Raw genomic sequence first — 18,548 nt, forward strand, 5'->3', positions numbered from 1 at the left:
ACTCTCCTTGGCTCAGAACACATTTGTAGCCCTGAAGAACACAGAGCTAGGACATATTTCTTAATGTTTTACATTACAGTTGTAAGTCCTTCTTATCCTTTGATAATCATATTTTAACTTTTAGTCAGCATACTTGTGGGTGTGCCTGTGTATTATATAAAAGTTCACATCTATACCAATAGCATTAGCTCCTTTCATCTTTTTTCCCCCTAAAGCTGGACTTGTAAGACTACATTCAGCAGTGGATTAATCCCTAAATATCTTTGTTCAGCTTTCACAGCTGCTGCCAAACTGCCTCTCTCCCAGATTGCCGGGTGTAGACCTTGTGGTGACTATAATTAACAGCCCAGTGGGTCAGGGCACAGCACACCAAAGGGGACCAGGCAGGGAAGTCACCAAATACTACTGAAAACTGACAACTGACATGGACAGGCGGAGAAAGAGGAAATACAATGGCAATGTCTGCTTCAGTCACTGAAAAGTGGTGAGCTAAGAGAAGGAATGGCTGGGACCAACTCTCTCTCTGTGTGTGTGTGTGTGTGTGTGTGTGTGTGTGTGTGTGTGTGTGTGTGTGTTGGATGGCAAAGGGTGCATATCTTTTTTAAGACTACAGATCTAATTTTCACTTACTGCCTCTATGACATTAAGCAAATTGCCTTTAACCAAACCTCTCTGTGCCTCAGTTTCTCCATCTTGAAAATTGAAATGCATTCATTATTCAGAAAAGGTTTCTTGGGCACCTAAGCTCTTCCAGATGTTGTTCTAGACAGCAGAGATGCAACAATAAACAAAAAGGTAAAAAATTCTCTGACTTAAATGGATCTCACATTCTACCCAGGAGGAAAATAAGCCTGACAGAGAAAGTTGTCACAAGGATTCAAATCAAAGGAAAATGCCTGGCAGGGGTATGACCTGTAAGAAGGTAGAACTATCAAAATGATTGTTCTATAGGTTATATTTACCAAGTGACAAATGCACATCACCACGAGTCTGAATTCCACCATTTTATTTTACAAGCAAGTTGTTCTCTGGGAAGTAACCCAAGAGTGCTTTGAGAAAGTTGCTCTGTAAATGTTTTGCTAGCTCAATCAAAACAGTGCATCTTCACCCCAGACATCTCGAAGAGCAAAGATGCTTCTTGAACGGATTTTACTTGAGGAAGATCAGCTCTCAGGTAACAGCTCAGACATGACAAACTGGAACAATGCAGAAAGGAATGCGTGAAGGGGTAGGATTAAGACGGGCACGGCAATTACTTTCTGCAAACTGATATGCAACAAAGAAACAGAGGCACACCTTGTTACCCAGAAACACAATAAGCAAAAATTCACTATTACAGATTGCAGAATAGACAACCCCTATATAAAAATGGATTGTTTAAAAAAAAAAACAATGGAGAGGACGTTGCAAGATAGCTAGGGAATGTGTGTCTCATTTCCCAGTACAGTAGAGCTTATGGACTAGTCTTCAAGGGCTTAGTTAACCTACACTTGTGTGAAATGTATTATTTCCCATTCCCCTACCAGGTAGCAGTGAGTGTTGACTGTACATGTATCCCCTTGGCTGCTTCTTGTCCAAAAAAAAAATCATTTGATATAAAAGATATAGAGTAAAAGGTTCAGGAAACCTAAAGTTGCCATAACATTAAAACATTCACAAATGAATTGACTACTTAGCCTAGGACTCTCCCCATCTTGAAAACCAAGTCTTTGTACATCCTGCATTTTCTGGATATTTTCAGCATCCCAAAACATGATGAAAGTCCATTGTATAATACTTGTAAATGAAGCAGCAAATTTTCCAAAAGATGGAAGGTTTTGTTGAGTGGACACAAAGGATGTGTGGGGGTCATAGGAAGCTTCATGAACAAGGAAAGATAATTTGTCATTGGAAAAGTAAATAAGCATGGTGGCAACATGGAAGTGGCATCATGCAGGATTGAATGCTAGAGCTCTATGACAGTTCCTTGGAAATTTTGTCTGTATCACAAGTATTTCTGAAAAGCTACCCTCTTAATGACCAACCACAATCATGGAAGGGGAAAATGGAGCAAAGGAAATCACACAACTGAGCACCAATAACTCACACCTGTAATTCTCAGGTGATCTGGAAAATCAATGTTTGAAGCTGGCCTGGGCAGAAAAACCCATGACACCCATTTCCAATTAAGTAGTAAAAAGCAGGGCATAGCTCAAATGATAGAGAAGCGCACACAAGGCCCAGAGTTCAAACACCATCATCATCACCATCATCGGAGGAGGAGGAGGAGGAGGAGGAGAAGGAAGAAGAAGGGGAGGAGGCGGAGGAAGAGGAAGACCACATCTGTGTTATCCTTTTAGTTGCATTTTGAAGGTGAAGCCTCCAGTCTTTTTCATGATTTATCATAAAATTCTGGTTCCTGTCAAAATAACAGGCATTCTCTTTCCAGGTCTGTTTTCTTCCAATGAGTAGAACCTTGTCTATTTGAACTGGGGAGGATCTCACTCTAGTCAGCCACTGTTTAAAAGTGGCTGATGCCTAATCATCTGTCTGTCTCTACTGGTAATGCTTAATCTCTTTAAGGTCATAGACTCCCAGGAAGAAAACACAATGATAGGCGCCAGTGGCTCATGCTTATAATCCCAGCTACTCAGAGGAGGCTGTGATCTGAGGATCCAGATTTGAAGCCACCCTAGGCAAGAAAGCCTGCAGGACTATTATCTTCAGTTAACTTCCAAAAAACAACCAAACAAAAGGCCAAAATGGAGCTGTGGCTTAAGCACAAACTCTCAGGAACAGCACTCAAGCCCCTAAATTCAAGCCCCAAGACAGGCACCAAAAACAAAATAGAAAAACAACCACAAAAAGATGTTAATTGATGTTCATTTCCTCCCTAGAGAATACATACACACAAAATGAATATCAAAGGTTCACGTTCTCAGTATCCAGGCCTGGATCATATGTAATATATCAAAAGTATAAATAACAGCTGCCTCCCATACTATATTCTTTATAACATGTATATGCACACATATATATGTGTGTCTTGATGTGTGTGTGTTTCTAATATATACATGTGTATATATATTATATATATATAAACACACTTGCACACAGACTGAACACTTACAAAGTACTTATACTTTATGTATGTCTTTTTGTTGTTTCTGGCAGTTACTTGATGGGATCACTATGTAACACTGACCCAAAGAAAAACTAAAGCATGGAGTTCAAGTCACTTTACTCTGTGATTTAGCAGTGATAAGGAATTTGCACGCATATTCTTGCCAATCCAGGAAAAAAATCAATACAGGAATCTCACAGCAAGTCCTCTGAAACCAGAACCACACCCCAGAGGATCAGAGGCTCTTTTATCCCATGTTGTATTTGTCACAATCTCGACCCACGTCAGGGTGATTGATTGATGCTCTTGGTGATAACCTCAGGACAGTCCACGATTTTTGAAAAATTTCAAAAAATCAAGGGGAGATAAAAAGCAAAATCTAATTTCCATCTGTGTGTTAACCTAACAAGAATTTCAGGAGAAATTGAAAATTCAGTTTTATAGGATAATCATTTAAAATGACGTTCATATTGACAGATGAAAATTAGATGCAGATTAATGCAATTAACTATGTTTCAGTAGGATCAAGGCCCTTTTTTCAAAGGCAGATTTGATAAGAGATACTATGCGAGATTTCAAAAATAGAATTTGAAATCATGAGAGATTTATGATGCCACTTCAGAAAGCCAGGATCTTTGAATGCTTTGTTAGGATTAAATTAGTGTGTGTTTACTATATGTACACTAAACCAATAGCTAAGACACATAAGTAAGAAGGGAAAGACAGAAACTTTGTCAGTGAGACCCGCCTTGTATCCTGTGAGAGACAAACGAAGTGCCTAATGTACACATATTGACCTTATCCACAGTGATATCACAGCCCTGGTGCAGAGCCCCTCCCACGACCCAGGCCATCCAGCCCCAAGAAGTTTCTCAAAGCTGAGCAGCCACTCCAATTTTCTCAAGTATAAATTCCTATATCATATTTGCTCTTGGAAATCTAAACCCAGGTAAATAAAATAGTAACAATGTTCTATAGTCATTTCCTCGGTGGGCAAAGAGGTATGTCATGCACCTCTTTGTTTCCAGTCAAGGAAAGTTCCTCTCCTTTTATTTCTGAGCTGCTTGGTTTGGAGAGGAAAACACTGATAAATCCATATAAGTAGGGAATGTAACAAGCCAAGTCTCTCCTCTCCCTTCTCCCCCTCCCCACCCCAACCTGAAGAGAAATCTGGCACAGTGTCTGATGGATCACAAGTGGCACAGTATCATTTTCTGGAGAGAGCACATCAACACAAGGCATAGAGCCAAAAGCAGAATTTTGAGTGATCGTGAGGAGAGAGCAATTTTAGAATTGCCCCCTAAGGAGAAGGGAAGCATCACCCACGAATGACGTGTGGAGCCAGGGTGGCTGCTCACATTCCACGTGCTTTCCCCTTCATTGGAAAAATATAAGAACCAATCTGTGGATCACCTACCTCTTCCTCAATGCCTCATTATTCAGCAACCTGCCTTCCTCTGGCCAAAGCTGTTTCTCCTTCCTGGGGATGAAAGTTATATTGTCCCATCACATACAACTGGATTCTGCTCCATGGAAGTCATTCCAAACAACACTGTCCTCTTCACCATTAAATACCCATCACGGCCCTAGGATCACCTTCCAGACACGTGTGACATAACTTGAGTCACACGGGGAAACTTGATAGGATAGCAAGGTGGGTGAGAAAGATAGCTAATGACGATGCACCTACAGAGGCATCAACGGAGTTGAAATTGAACATTTCTGCTCTTGTTTCAGTTATCATCACATGCAAAACAGAGAAGGGCTTGAGACAGAAGGCGTATTACAGCCCTGCCCAGAACTCACCCAGCTGGATCCAGAAGTAATACCAGAACACTTGCATTGACTCAAAATATTCTGCAAAAGGAATGACTGGAACTATCTTGAGTCTTAATGGCTGAAAAGTGGAAGCATAATGGCTTGAGATATCATTATGGGCTGTGTCTCTTGCCATCTTGTGGCTTTAAATTTTCCCCTAGGAGAGTCCATTCTCTATAGATTCACCATCAGGTGGAAAAACGGTTGAGTACAGTACCAGATGTTCAGATAATAGTAAGGATACCCAAGAAATATTAGAGCCTAGAGTAGTTCTGCCTCAATCCGGCTAGTGGATTCTCATTATGTAAACTTTGGTCGTGCAAAGCAGTCACTAATTACACAGAGAAGAAAACAATGCCATGGCCATCCCTTTTACATTTCCTTTCCTTACTCTGAAGATAGGGTCATGATGATTCCCTAAAAGAAAAATTGAGGTGCTGCCACCAAAAAGATTGTGTGGCATATGATGAGCAAGCAGAAAGTATGGGTTGTTGAAAACCTATCATAAATGGTCAGAGCTGGAGGGTGGAGCATGTAGCTGAGCTATAAAACGTGGGCGAGCAATCAGGATTTTTTCTCTTTGAAGTCGGCTCTTCTGTCTCATCACACCTAACTTCTATTATTTTGTCATGTCTTTTCCACAGCCTGTGAGTTCCCACAGCCTTCTCACAACTGGCTCAGTCTCTTAGTCTCTTTCTTTCTCAATTCCTAGAGGAGGAAGAAATCCCTAGCCTTACAGATAGATTGCCTGAAGTACGAGTCCCTAACTCAGTTTCATCACCTCTACAGGTGAGGGCTAATCCTTCCTGGGACTGTGGCTTGAGGTATGGCAGAGAAAGCAACAATTATGTCAAAAACAGGTGGAAACTCCATCAGGCTACAAAACCAATTCTACCGTGTAAGTCTTGGTGAAAAACCTAAAATTCCTTAGTGATACTTGAAAATGACAAATGGAACTTGAATGGACTGCAGGTTGAAGCAGGAGGGCCAAGAGAGCACACGGGGAAGACAAATAAGACAAAGACTTAGCTGTACCAGCCTACTCCAGGATCTTCCTCCAGAGAAGGTGAAATGCAGCCACAGGGCCTGCAAACTGCAGCAGCTCGAAATATCAGACAGTACAAGACTCCCCACAGCCCTTGTCAAGTTGCTTCCTCAGGTTTACCAGGTCTTCTCGGGCACCAGTCCTGCTTAGCAGAGGCAGCCATGGTATCTGGTGCACTATGATTTTGGCCTTCCTGTTCTGGATAAGTAGCCTGAAGATTTAAGTTATTTTATCTTACTGAAAATAAGAAACATATGTGAGCTTCCCTGCATGTATGTACAGTGCCTTACAAAAGTTTAAACAGAAAGTAAGTGCCATAAGTTTATACAAGTGGATGGGATAAGGAAGAAGCCAGGGGCTGGTGGCGCACACCTGTAATCCTAGCAACTTAGGAGGCTGAGATCTGAGGATCAATGTGTAAAGCCAACCAAGATAGCAAAGTCTTTGAGAGTCTTACCTCCAGTTAGCCGGCAGAATACCTGGAAGTGATGGAATGAATCAAGTGGTAGAGCACCAGCCTTGAACAACGAAGTGGAGTAAGAGAATGTGGCCCTGTGTTCAAGCCCCAGTACCAGAACAAAAATGTTTCAGAACTAACCTAGCCTTTCAGCAGTTGTGATAGATTTAGGCAACTGAAGCTTTCAGGCCAGGCAGGATGTTAGGTCTCTCCTAATTATTTATTCCTTGGTTTATTAGCTCATCCAGTATTGATCTGTCCATTATAATCCAGATAGAGTGTCTGGCGTCTTCATCTTTGGCTCCAGCCTGTACCCCCTTTGGCTTGTATCCTTTATTTACTGTTCCCAGACAACGAATAAATACATTGTCCTTTCCTGACCCTAAAGATCTCCCCACCTCCCTAAAGTTCTACTCTGGGATCCCCAAGACTTATCTTCATACCCTTGAGCTCATGCTCCTCTTAGTCCACTTGGTTCAGGGACATGCTAACACTCCTCTCTATATATGAAGGTCACATTTCTCTTCTAGCCTCTGGACTCAGCGTCCTAGAAGAGGATGACCTTGGCATCTGAGCATCAGTTTCTGGGCACAGCCAAAGTCTTCTTTTAACCTACCTGTGTCCTGTTGGATTCTTCAACAACTCTCATCAGCTCTGTGCATATATACAGGTCAGAATAGTTCATTGACTCTGAATCCAGTGAGCAGAGCAACTGGCTTCCATGGTATTATTCCCCGGGGCCTTATCTCCTGCATGATAACAAGCAGTTATCCTCTAACAGATGTGTCTGTGCCCTTGACACTATTCTAGGATACATTGATGAATAAAAGTGGAGACCAATGTATATGTTTTTTTTTTCCTTATTTCCTTTCTGTTTTAGAACATAATGGTAGTAATTATCTGGTCCTCTCCACCTTGAAGGAAGTCCATTTTAAGCCTGGTAACCAGCCAACAACATAGAAGTTTAAATTCTATGTAGTTGTTAATTAACCTATTTACTGGGGGAAGGGGGATATAGGCAAAGCTTCTAGTTCTTTCTCTCAGGATACCCTTTGGCCAAAGACTAACATGCAAAGTCTAACATGATTCTATGGGGAATCTCTCTGAAGTACTAAGCCATTTCTGGCCAACCTTTTAATTGAAGGTAATAACAATTCCAATAATATTATTAAGAACCATCATTAGGTCGGGAAGGACTGAATTCACTGACATCACTGCCCAGCTATGTCCAGTGATGGCTGCCTTGCCGAGCCCAGGGGAATAACGTTCATAATCCACTGCAAAGTTATGAGCTCCTACTTACGCCAAGAAAGAAGTCAGCCTTAAGCATTTGGGAAGCCACGTAAAAATGGAGAAAAAAGCCACTTGTACTTTTAACAACTTAATTAATGGCTGCAAATGTACCAAAATACCCATGGAGGAGGTGGGATTGTGTGTTGACAATGGAAAATTACCCTGCTTTTATAGGTGAGGGCAATTTCCAGACACTAGGAACCAACATGGCTGGGGAGAAGTAGAAAAGATGACTATTTGTTGCAGAAGGAATGGGGCCCTCGTTCAGTGGGCTCGCTGTCTGGGTTGGGACAAGGGAAATCATTGTGTTGGGGAATCTGAATGGAATAAGAGGAATCCAGGCAGGGAGCCTAACAGATGTTATTAGGTCCAGTTATTGCTTTTGCCATTTGTTAGCTTTCTGACCTTGGACTAGAAAGGGCTAACCTTTTAGAACCTTAGTTCTATCATCCATAAATGAAGGGAAATGATAGCAACTATGTTGTGGACAGAGTTAGCGAATGTGTGTGATGTTTATAGCCTAGTGCCTGTCTCGAATTAGCTACTGCACTCAAAAGTCCTCATTGTTTATTCTCCTCAGTTGACTCCTCAGATACATAATAAATACCTACAGTGTTTTAGGACAATGCCAAATGTAGAGATCAATTTCGTTTGAGTTTATAATGTATAGTAAGCAGGCTGACAAAAAAATAACAAGTGAATAAAATGTTTCCATTATTAGAGGTGCCATAAGTACCGAGGGTCAAAATGTGGATTTTATTGACTTCACCTTGAGTGTTGGTCCTACCGAGGTCAGACCAGCTTGGGTACCCATCCCTGTTCCTGCTACATGAGCTCTGCTTCTCACTCCACACGGAGTGGCACTTGATCCTTCTAGAGGATCAGAAGCTCAGCATGGAAAAGTTGTACCTCAGCAGATCCCAACCCATGCTTGGTACAGCTCTAATTGTTGTCTTTGTCTTCCTGTCACTTTATTCCATGTTTCCTGGATGAAAAGAACTGCATTTGATTCCTTTGTCTAAAAATCAGGCAATCTAGGGATTTGGACACAGGAAAAGAAGAAAGTTCTAGAAGATCCCTTGGCCTACCAGGGACTTAGCCACAAGCCTTGGACCCAGAAAGAGGTAGGTCCAAAAGGCATGAGTTCAGTCCCCAGAAGAATGACTTGGAGACAACTGTGACTCAGCACAACGGTGACACCAGAAGCGTGGCCTAGCACTGTGAATGTTAGCCGAGAGGCTGGGAGGCACTGACTTCATACTTCCTGGGTTTTCTTTGATCCGTTTAGCCTAACACTGGGCTTGTAAGTCACAAAAGAGCATTAGCATTGAGAGTCAGGGCTGATTTGTCATTATTAAACTAGACCTCTTACATTGAAGGTCTGCAAACTGTGATCTGCAGGGAAAATCCAGTCCCCTCCATGTTTTTGTAAATAAAGTTTTATTAGAGCCCAGCCACGCCCATTTCGTTTATTTTCTGTGGCTGACTTCATGCTACATGATAGAGTTAAGTAGTTGTGATGAAAACCATATGGCTAGCAAAGCTTAAAGTATTTACTTACTGGCCCATTACAGGAAACGCTTGCCAACCTCTGATGTACAACATCACAGTTTGGGTAGAAACAAATCCTTTCATTCATTCATACATTCATTGGACAGATAATTATTCATCATCTAAGATACTCTATAACTGGGCATTTAACCCAGATGCTGGGCTAAACAAACCTGCGAGGCATTGATGTTATGATCCCATTTCACAGCTGGTAGAATGAAGGCTATGTTTTACCCAAGGTCCTTAGCAGCAAGGGCTAGAACCAGGTTCCTTTGTCTCCACATTGTAGTCACCGTCTGACAAGGAGGCCTCACTCGGACTCTTCTCTCTCATTACTATGGATAACCGTGAGGATAGAAGAAAAAAATAAAAATACTGTGTTAATCTTGGAAACTTGCTCTTTAAAGTGATGGGTGAGTGATTGCTATATCTTTGGCAGAACTCTGTGGACTGGAGAAGAGTCTTTGTTGTAACTGGTCCTCTACTCTAATTGCTGTAAACCATTAAAAACAAAAAAAAAATCATCTGAAAATGTTTTCCCTCATAGTGATATGATTTCAGCACTGATGTTGATAAACATTAAAATGACATAAAGCATTTCCTGTTCCAACATGACAGATTTTGGAGGATTTGTCTAAATATTAGCATACCTTTAAAATAACCAGTGGGCGATTATCTGGATAAGAGGTCAAGAATAAGAAAAGGATGTTTAAGAAAAAAAGGGGGGGGGGATAAAGCTGAGCAGCTGAGCAGGTTTTTTCCTTGAAGAATTCTCTGTACTTCAGTCAGAGAGGGAAGTGCAGCCCTTCCCCCACACTTTCTAGTAGATTAAAAGCAAACCATTATTAGTGAGCAAAAAAGTAAGGCTTCATTGTGGCTTTAATTCTAGATGTGGCTTTTGCCAGTGTTTCCATGCAATAAATACAAACCAGTGTTTCTAACTAGAAATAGGAGAAGACCATCTCAGCACAATGGGCCTTACTTCCTTCTAAAGACAATTTATGAAGATGGTTTAATCTTGCGTCTTAGTAGAAGTTCTACTGACAAGTTCTCATATGAGCTGATTAGCCTTTCCCTGTAGACATTTTTATCAGACTGATTCATTCCTCTGGAAGAATGCAGGGTTTTACATTTTTCAGAAGAGATTCCAAATGGCTTGTCAAGATTACATCTCACATGTGAATCTCAGCCAGGATTAGGTTACAGCCAGGACTGACAGTATTTAATAGGTAGAATTCTGACTGGATCCTAGAAATGAAGCAAGCTGGTCCCAATAAATAGTAGTAGTAGTGCCAGTGTAGGGTCCACATGTAACCCCTGTAAAAGGCAGTTTGAATATGCTGGGGAAAATATGTGGCTATGTAAAATCTAATATTCAAGAAAATAAATTACTTCAACTGTTATCTGTCACAGCATGAGCAGAGTCTAATGAACTATCTTCCTACGAGTCTGCGCAGTCCACAGCTTGAATTCCTAACCACCTTCACATCCACTAGAAAGCCACACGTACGGAGAGGAGGCAGTCAGACCCTTTTGTGCAAAGCTGGCCTAATGCAGAGGTCTTGGCTGCATTTGCTAAGTGTTGACAAACTCTCCACCTCGAAAGCATTCCTTAGGAGAGTGGCAAGTTCCGGGTTTGTGGAATACAAATGGAGCCTCTAGCAGGCCACAGGAAAAAGCAGGAGTAATACGTGGCCTTTCCCTTGCAGGCCTGGTACCTGTGATGAAAAGAAAGGTAAGGAGGAGAGAGGGATATGCAGAGGAGTCATTTATAATATTCATTATAAGAATGACAGAATCTTTTAAGGTTTTCTTGTGCTTTTGTGCCAAGTATGGACTCCATAGAACTTAAGCTTTTAAGAACAGACTGTTTCCTTCACTGCTGTAGCACCAGGATCTGCACCAGTGCCTGGTACATAATAGGCACTCAGTAAGTATCTGTTGAGTGATGGATATCCAGGATATCTATCTCTAGATATGGGACACAGAGATAGGAGGGTATCTATTTTATCCCTAAATATCCTGGACACAGAGATAGGAGGATTGTGGTTCAATGCTAGTCCAATTGGGGAGGGGGGGAATAGAGAAAAAGAAAGAAAGAAAGAAAGAAAGAAAGAAAGAAAGAAAGAAAGAAAGAAAGAAAGAAAGAATTTCAATATACATGCCAGGCATCGTTCATGCCTGTAATCTCAGCCACTTGGAAAGCAGAGGTAGAAGGATCATAAACCGAGGATGAAACACGATAAATGCCTGACCTTATCTGCAAATAAATAAATAAATAAATAAATGATTTATCTAATAAATTTACGTGTTTAAGTACACTAAAATACAAAGAGCTAGAAGGTAAGGCTCAAGAGGTAGAACTCCTGCTTAGCAAGTTAAAGGCCATGAGTTTAAAGCCTAGTACCGCCATATAAACAAATAATATAAATAAATGGGTAAATATTTGTTGTATTCATGAAAAGCTGTTGAGGACTCATGCGTATATCTGTGCTATCAGTATATGTTATATTAAATGCCTATTTTCTGCCAAGCCCTAAAATAAGGAGCTGATCCTAAGAAACCTATAACTTCATAGAGGGAAATAGCTAGCCTGGAGTTCATTTTATATATCCCCAAATGTGTCTGCCTATCCACTAGATTCATAAGTGAATAACAGTTTACTGCTTTTTCAGATCTAGAGCTTTAATATAGTTGATAAAATGTAAACTAAATCAAAAAGGGACCATTGTGTTCCTGATCATACAATTAATTGCTCAGCCATAGTTCATAAAATTATTGAGAGGGAAATGGACTAGCCCTACAGAAAAGGCAGGCAAAATGGCATCATGGAAAGAGCAGACTAGGTGTGGGCTCTCCTACTGAGACTAGCTAGTTAGCAGCAGGCAAGGCCAGAATAGGCAGAAGGTCCCGGGTTCCTTCTTAGCAATGAACTTTTGCACAATGTTTTCCCATCATCTGGATTATTCCATTTAGTGCTAGTTCCCATCCCTTTGGTTCAGTTAACTCCAAATTAGTGTGTTATTCCTCAGGAACCATCCCCAACACCTGACTGGAAAGGTTCCCAGAGAGAGACTGCATGCACGCCTGCATGCTCTCTCATAGCACCCCAGAACCTCCTCTGTGTGGAGGAGGCTAGCACACACTAGTACACACACACACACACACACACACACACACACACACACACACACACACGCACTGTCCCCAAACTTTTCATTCAAAACTGGCACTGTACTACTTGAACCACAGCTCTATATCTGGCATTTTGGTGGTTAATTGGAGAAAAGACTCTCACAGAATTTCCTAGCCAGCCTGACTCTGAACCTCAGTCCTCTGATCTCAGCCTCCTGAAAAGCTAGGGTTGCAGGGGTGAGCCACTGGTGCCTGGCTCCAGCCTCTCCTTCTGACCCCGTACATTTTCTGTCATGTTACCACTGTTTGTAAAATTCAGCTGCTGCCATCACGGGAACAGTTTTGCTCATCTTTTACCTGGCAGGATGAGGCAGGTGGCTGAGAAATGAAGGGACTCTGTATCTCATTTCTAAATGATGGACAACATCTGAGTTGTTACAAGGTTAACAGAGGTTAACACGGAATTTCTTACCATGCTACTGAAAAGTAAAGACATTATTATTATTGCTATCAATATGACCATAATAATAAAGAATTAGGTTGAATAGGATAGTGTTGAAAAAAAAATGACCCAGGAGACAATAGCCAAATCTTCCAATATAAGAAATACCACCAGCATAACATAGACATCTTATGCTTTCCTAGGAGTCTTTTTTTCCCCAGACTCACCCAGCTGTGTTGTGGGTAGAAAGAGAAACCACATCTCTCGCAGTCTTGGCATGGCAAGAGTTGTCATGGGAAAGTGTGTAGTCACAGGTGTCCTGTTTGTGTGGTTGAATTCTAACTTGTGTCAGGCTGATTTTGAGTTTTGCCTTGCAAGAATGATCTGAACATACTAATGTTATCACATTTCTTGAAGCTCTATACTGCATCATGTATAAGTTGCTTTATCTAGATACTGAACTGTATTAGAATAGTGAATGTTCATGTGTTTGCAGCAGAAAGTAAGCCTCTTTTCACTGTTAACAGGCAGCACAGAGGTTAAATGCAGACACTGGGGCCAGTCTCCCAGCATGACATCTGCAGCACAACCACTTTCTAGCTGTGTGACTCTAACAAGTTATTTAACTTCTTTGCTCCTGGCTTACCTTATCTACAAAGATAATAGTACCTGACTCATGGTGTTTGTAGAATGCTAAGGTAACAACTGGTAAGTAGGAAGTCTAGGTGGATGGAATTAGGAAGATTGTACTTAGGCCTGATAGGAATTTCTTGTAGATTTACTAGGATTTCTTGATCATTTGATTTTGCCAAATTGTAATCTCTTCAGCAACCTAGTAAGGGGAAGGGACAGTGGAAGAGATTATATTATTTTGTCATCTTAGAGAGGACATATGATTAGGTAGTAGAGTAGGACTTCAATGCAGGCCTTTTGGATTCTAGAATCCTGAAAAATCCTAGTTCCTGAACTAAGGCAAGACATTCCAGACAAAGTCATACACGGGAGTCCTTCCTTCCCAGACACTATAGCCTAGTGCTTCTAAGCCCAGCACCGTGGATTTTGCTGGCTTCATTCTGTTTGTCTACCCACTCATTCATTCATCCATTCACTCAGTAAATATTGTAAAGAGTGTTCTCTGCACCACAGACTCTGCCAGTGTTGACATGCTCCTTGCTTACCACACTTCCCAGACTTTATTTGCTGAGGACTTCCATGCATTTCTTTAGAAAACATTTTTTGCGTGCTTCTGCCAGCCAGATATAGTACTAGACAATAGGTACTTGTCCTAGAGCCCACAGGAAAGGAAGCTATTCTTATCTGCATTGTCCAGTGCCTAGATAGTAGGCAATCTGGAGTCTCTCTTGACTGAGAGATGGGAGAATGGACCACTAATGGATTCACAGGAAAAAAAAAAAGAACAGGTACTGGATAATAAAATGGGAAGAGCACATACATGAATATGATACCCTTATCTGGGATTTCTCTTAAGCCATTTAACCTTATGGAAACCAATGTCCTCTTTTCCCTCCTCTCTTCCCTTCTTTCATTCACAGGGTCATATTAAGGATCTTGGGTGCAAATTGGTATTACTTAGGAAGGAGATGATATTGATCTAAATTATCCCACAAAATCCTAACCAGTTCTAAATTCCGTGACGTTATGGTTACTTCAATGAGTTGCCACCAGGGCAGAATAGTTTCAAAGTTTTGTTAGGACTGTAGTCACCTCAGGCTTCTCAAAAGCTGAAGGATGAGATACAGATGAAGAGCAATTAACCCAAATCAAGCCACATACTCGTGGGCTACCCTTTGAGCTCACTCTGAACATCTTACGTGAGAGAACAGAAAGATAGGAGTTGGGGTAGATATACCCTTGTTTTCTTATCTCCATCTTGTCTGTTCTCTCAGAGCCTGGTAGCCTTCCAACAGTGGATTAAGACCAGATTCCGGGGGGCGGGGGGGGGGGAATTGGCTTACACTGCATGGTCAGACATATTCGGGGACTTTTTCCTTCTCTTCTTTCATTCTCAGATCTAATGTGACCAGGATGTGAAGCAGATGGTCTATGGATTCACAGGGCATTCTCCTCGCCTCTAAATTCTGCACGTGGCTATATAATGGGCACACAGCATGCACTTCCTTTTTGGCTGAAGGATTAAGCCGTCCTCTAATGTGCATCAGAGAGAGCCAGCTGTTTGGCAATTCCTCTAGCTCATCTACCCAATGGGAGTTCATGTAGAGAGTAACTCAGCACAGGATCAGGTGTGAGCAAGAGTTAGTACAGGCTCCAGGATCAAGCATCTTTGGTTGCAATTCCAGTTCCTGTGTTTACTAGCCATGAGATCTTTGGCAAAAGACTTACTATCCCAAAGCCTTAACTTCCATCTATGTTCCATGAAAACTGATAAGACTGCTGACCTCAACATTGTTCTGCAGGCCAGAGGAGATCATACAAATACAACACCACACACAGGGCTGCTGCATAATAGACACACAGTAAATGGAAGCATATTTTATTGTTGCCTTTGTGGAATTCTCTCAGGAGCCAATAGTGGGGATTCTGTAGCAATTGAAATCCCCACTTAACTTTGTCCGGTTGCCTGTCCGGTGATGTTTCGGGGTGGTCCATTTAGTTGCAGCATTCTAGTGACTCTTCCTATCTCCTACATTTTCTCACCCTTCTTTGCATCACAGAGCATTTATTACTCAAAAATAGGAAGAAACTAAGTGAAAGTTTAGTTGAGCATGCCTTGTCCATTTAGTTGGCAGGGTTAGAGTTTTGAAGGAGGAATCGGAAAGTGGGGCGTGTAACTTTCAGTGCTGACACAAAGGCTTGAGGCCATATTGCTTCTTTCCTCCTGGAAGGTCCAAAGCTTCCTTCAAGAGCAATCTCTTGGGTTTCACAAAATTGGCTGTTACATTTGGAAACCAACTTGTGCATCTAAGCACTTGGGGGAAAGTTATTGACTAACCCTCTTTTTTTTTCAGCCTCTCTTTTCCCAATATTTAGGAGTCTTGGCAAGACAAAGGGCCCATTGTGTCTCTGGTATAAGCACTAAATTAAACCTTCATTGAATCTTAATTAATTGTATTAAGGTCGGGCAATTCCCATTGCTTGAGGGGGGAAAAACCCAACTACTTAATTTACTCATGGTGTGGTGCGTCCCCACAGCATTGAACTAAACCACCACAAGACAATCACTTACTTAACAGAAACTGGGGCCTCGGCCCAGTAACTAATTAGCCCCTCTTTCTCTATATATAGCTATCTTCACCACCAGGACCATCTGGAAGTTGTTACCTTCCAAATTCTTTCCATCTATTTGTTTTTTCCAAACCAATCATTACTGCCATGATTCTTTCTTTCTTACAGTTGTGTTACGTGACTTCCTTCTCTTAGATTCTCCTGTGTTATCTAGATTACAGTCAGCTGTTCTGGATATTGACTCTCTGTTTCATTTTCAAGTGGCACTTAATTTTACATACTTTTCCCAGTGGCAGAAAAAAAAAGACACCTTTGTATGAATCCCAGAGACAGAAGTAAGGATGATTTCCAAGACATTTGTCCCCACTGAATTGACTGCATGCCTACCCAGGAGGCCCTGGGGCCCATGGAAGCCCCAGCAGTAGTATCTTTGATGATTGGGGACATGTGGAAAGTTATTGGAAGAACTTGATGTCTTGCTTAGCTCATTGAACAAAAGACATTGAGGCAATCTGCCTTGGAAGTTTGAAACTGTCTCCTTTGACAATGTACTTTCACCTATCTCCTGAATTTTTCATTAATCCTGAGTCCTTATTCTGATCTGGCTCTATGTCCTTCTTTCCACTTGTGGAACTAGTTCTTCCCTCTCCATCCATACACCTTTTTCATGGCTACCTTCAGGTCTCTAGGCTTACACTTGTGCCTGGAACCCATTCCTCCATCTCTGAAGGCAAACACCTTTCCATGATATGAACCTCAGCTTAGCTTGGACATCCTGAAGGGACCCTTCAAGACCATGCTTTCCTATTGCTACCCCTACCCTTCACGTCCTCTCCTTCCTAGTCCCTTGTCTTGTACTCTTGTTAGCATTCACCACATGACTTTCATCACTTCTTTGTTAACGTGTTTGCCTTTCTTCAGTAGAATATCTGTCTATGAAAAAAATTCCTTATCTATATAGTTTATATTCCTTTATCTGTATAGTTTCCAGCTCCTGAAAGAGTAGCTGATGCTACAGTTGGTTGTTTAAGGAATGATCAGGGACTCGTTAGTGGCTTTCTGAGTACAAATCACCATAGTGCAGGTGATTCTTTGGTTACTTAGAATACAATCCAGAAGTAGCAAAAAGCAAGAAATACTGTAAGAAATGTAATTAGTTTAATAAAATCATGAGGGAAATGCAACATCCTAAGTTAACTTGATAGAAAGGGCTCACAGGCATTGTGTTTCAGATTCATTCGGTTCATTCCTTTTATTTCTGGAGCTTTTACAAAATCCTTTCAGGATAAACCTCTTACAGGGCAGGCAAAAAGCAGAAACAATGTGGGTCTCTCAGTTTCTCACTTAGGTCTTCTTATTGTCTCTGGAAGCCATGGTTTGGTGGCCTCTCTGTATCCCCAAGGCCCTAGCACCCGTTCTGCTAGCAAGCCTCACTATCTGTATTGCTCACTGGCACACAGGGGGTAGTAAGGCCTGGAAATGGAGTGAATTCATGTTTTATGGAAGGTAGTTGCAATCTTCCAGACTGACTCCAGACAGAGTTCCCTTTTTCCCCATGCAGTAGTCTCTCTTTTCCTGCTGTTTGCATCCCTATGTTTTATTCGCTAGTGACAGAAATCCCTGGGTAGCTGACTAAGCTCCGAATTCGCTGCTCCATTTAGATGAGACAGTCCCTGCATGATGACCATGGTGTCAAATTTGTATAGCAGGATGCTGTACAAATATCAGGTGTCAGAGCCTCAAGTCCCCAGGAGAAACCAGTTACATAAAAGAAGGGCCACAACCAGCAATTCAAGGCATTTTGATTTCCTTTTCAGTGTCACATTGGATTCAGCTCATTCATTCTGGAGAGGACAGAAACTAATTTTAACAGCCAAGTTCCTGACATGGCTTTCATCTTTGGCCTTTCATCTTCTCTTTACAGGGCCTTTTCCTACTGAGCCTGTGGGACTTGAACCTCCTAAGGAAGAAGGGATTCAGGCTTGATAGAAAGAACCCTGCTGCAGTCAGTAACTGGTCTTTACAAAAATAGTTGAGTACATGTAAACAAATAGAATGAGACTTCTTTTTTAAGGCCAAGGCATAAATAATTGCAATAGAAAAATCTTATCAGCACACAATAATGAGATAATACACACACTAAATCTTTGAAAAAGATGAGATCCATACCATCCACTATGGTCCCCAGTACAATGTAAATTTAAATCTGTTAAAACTCAATAGCATATCCAAAAGCACCGAGTTCTTCATGCATAGTAGTCATTTTTCAAGGAGTTCAATAACCCCATGGAGCTCATGGTTAGTGGCACAGCTTGGATAGTGCAATCATTATTGTTCGGTGAAGATTCTAGAACACTTCTGTTTTTATGGAATCCTCTCTTGGACACCTCTTCTATAGTATAATCTTCTTCCAGGTGATACCAGGCAAGGAAGCAGAGAACATGTAAACTGTTTGAGTAGAGTGGGGAATAACTCCAGATGTCACTTGTATCAGAGAAAG

General features: G+C 41.4%; 1 protein-coding gene across 11 annotated transcripts in view; it reads left to right on the forward strand.

Moving 5' to 3' along the window:
- Positions 1-18,548, forward strand: part of Erc2 (ELKS/RAB6-interacting/CAST family member 2) — a 909,407-nt gene that overhangs the window by 771,225 nt on the left and 119,634 nt on the right. The window contains exon 20 of one of the 11 annotated variants that reach the window (XM_090320772.1): positions 5,711-5,810. The exons of the other annotated variants lie outside the window; for them this stretch is intronic. The gene's annotated coding sequence lies outside the window, so the exon portion shown is untranslated. Of the gene's footprint in view, positions 1-5,710; positions 5,811-18,548 lie in introns of those variants that run through there. 11 annotated transcript variants of the gene reach the window in all.

This window comes from Megascapheus bottae, chromosome 2, assembly GCF_031878675.1.
Source record: "Megascapheus bottae isolate mThoBot1 chromosome 2, mThoBot2.hap1, whole genome shotgun sequence".
Classification (NCBI taxonomy): Eukaryota; Metazoa; Chordata; class Mammalia; order Rodentia; family Geomyidae; genus Megascapheus; species Megascapheus bottae.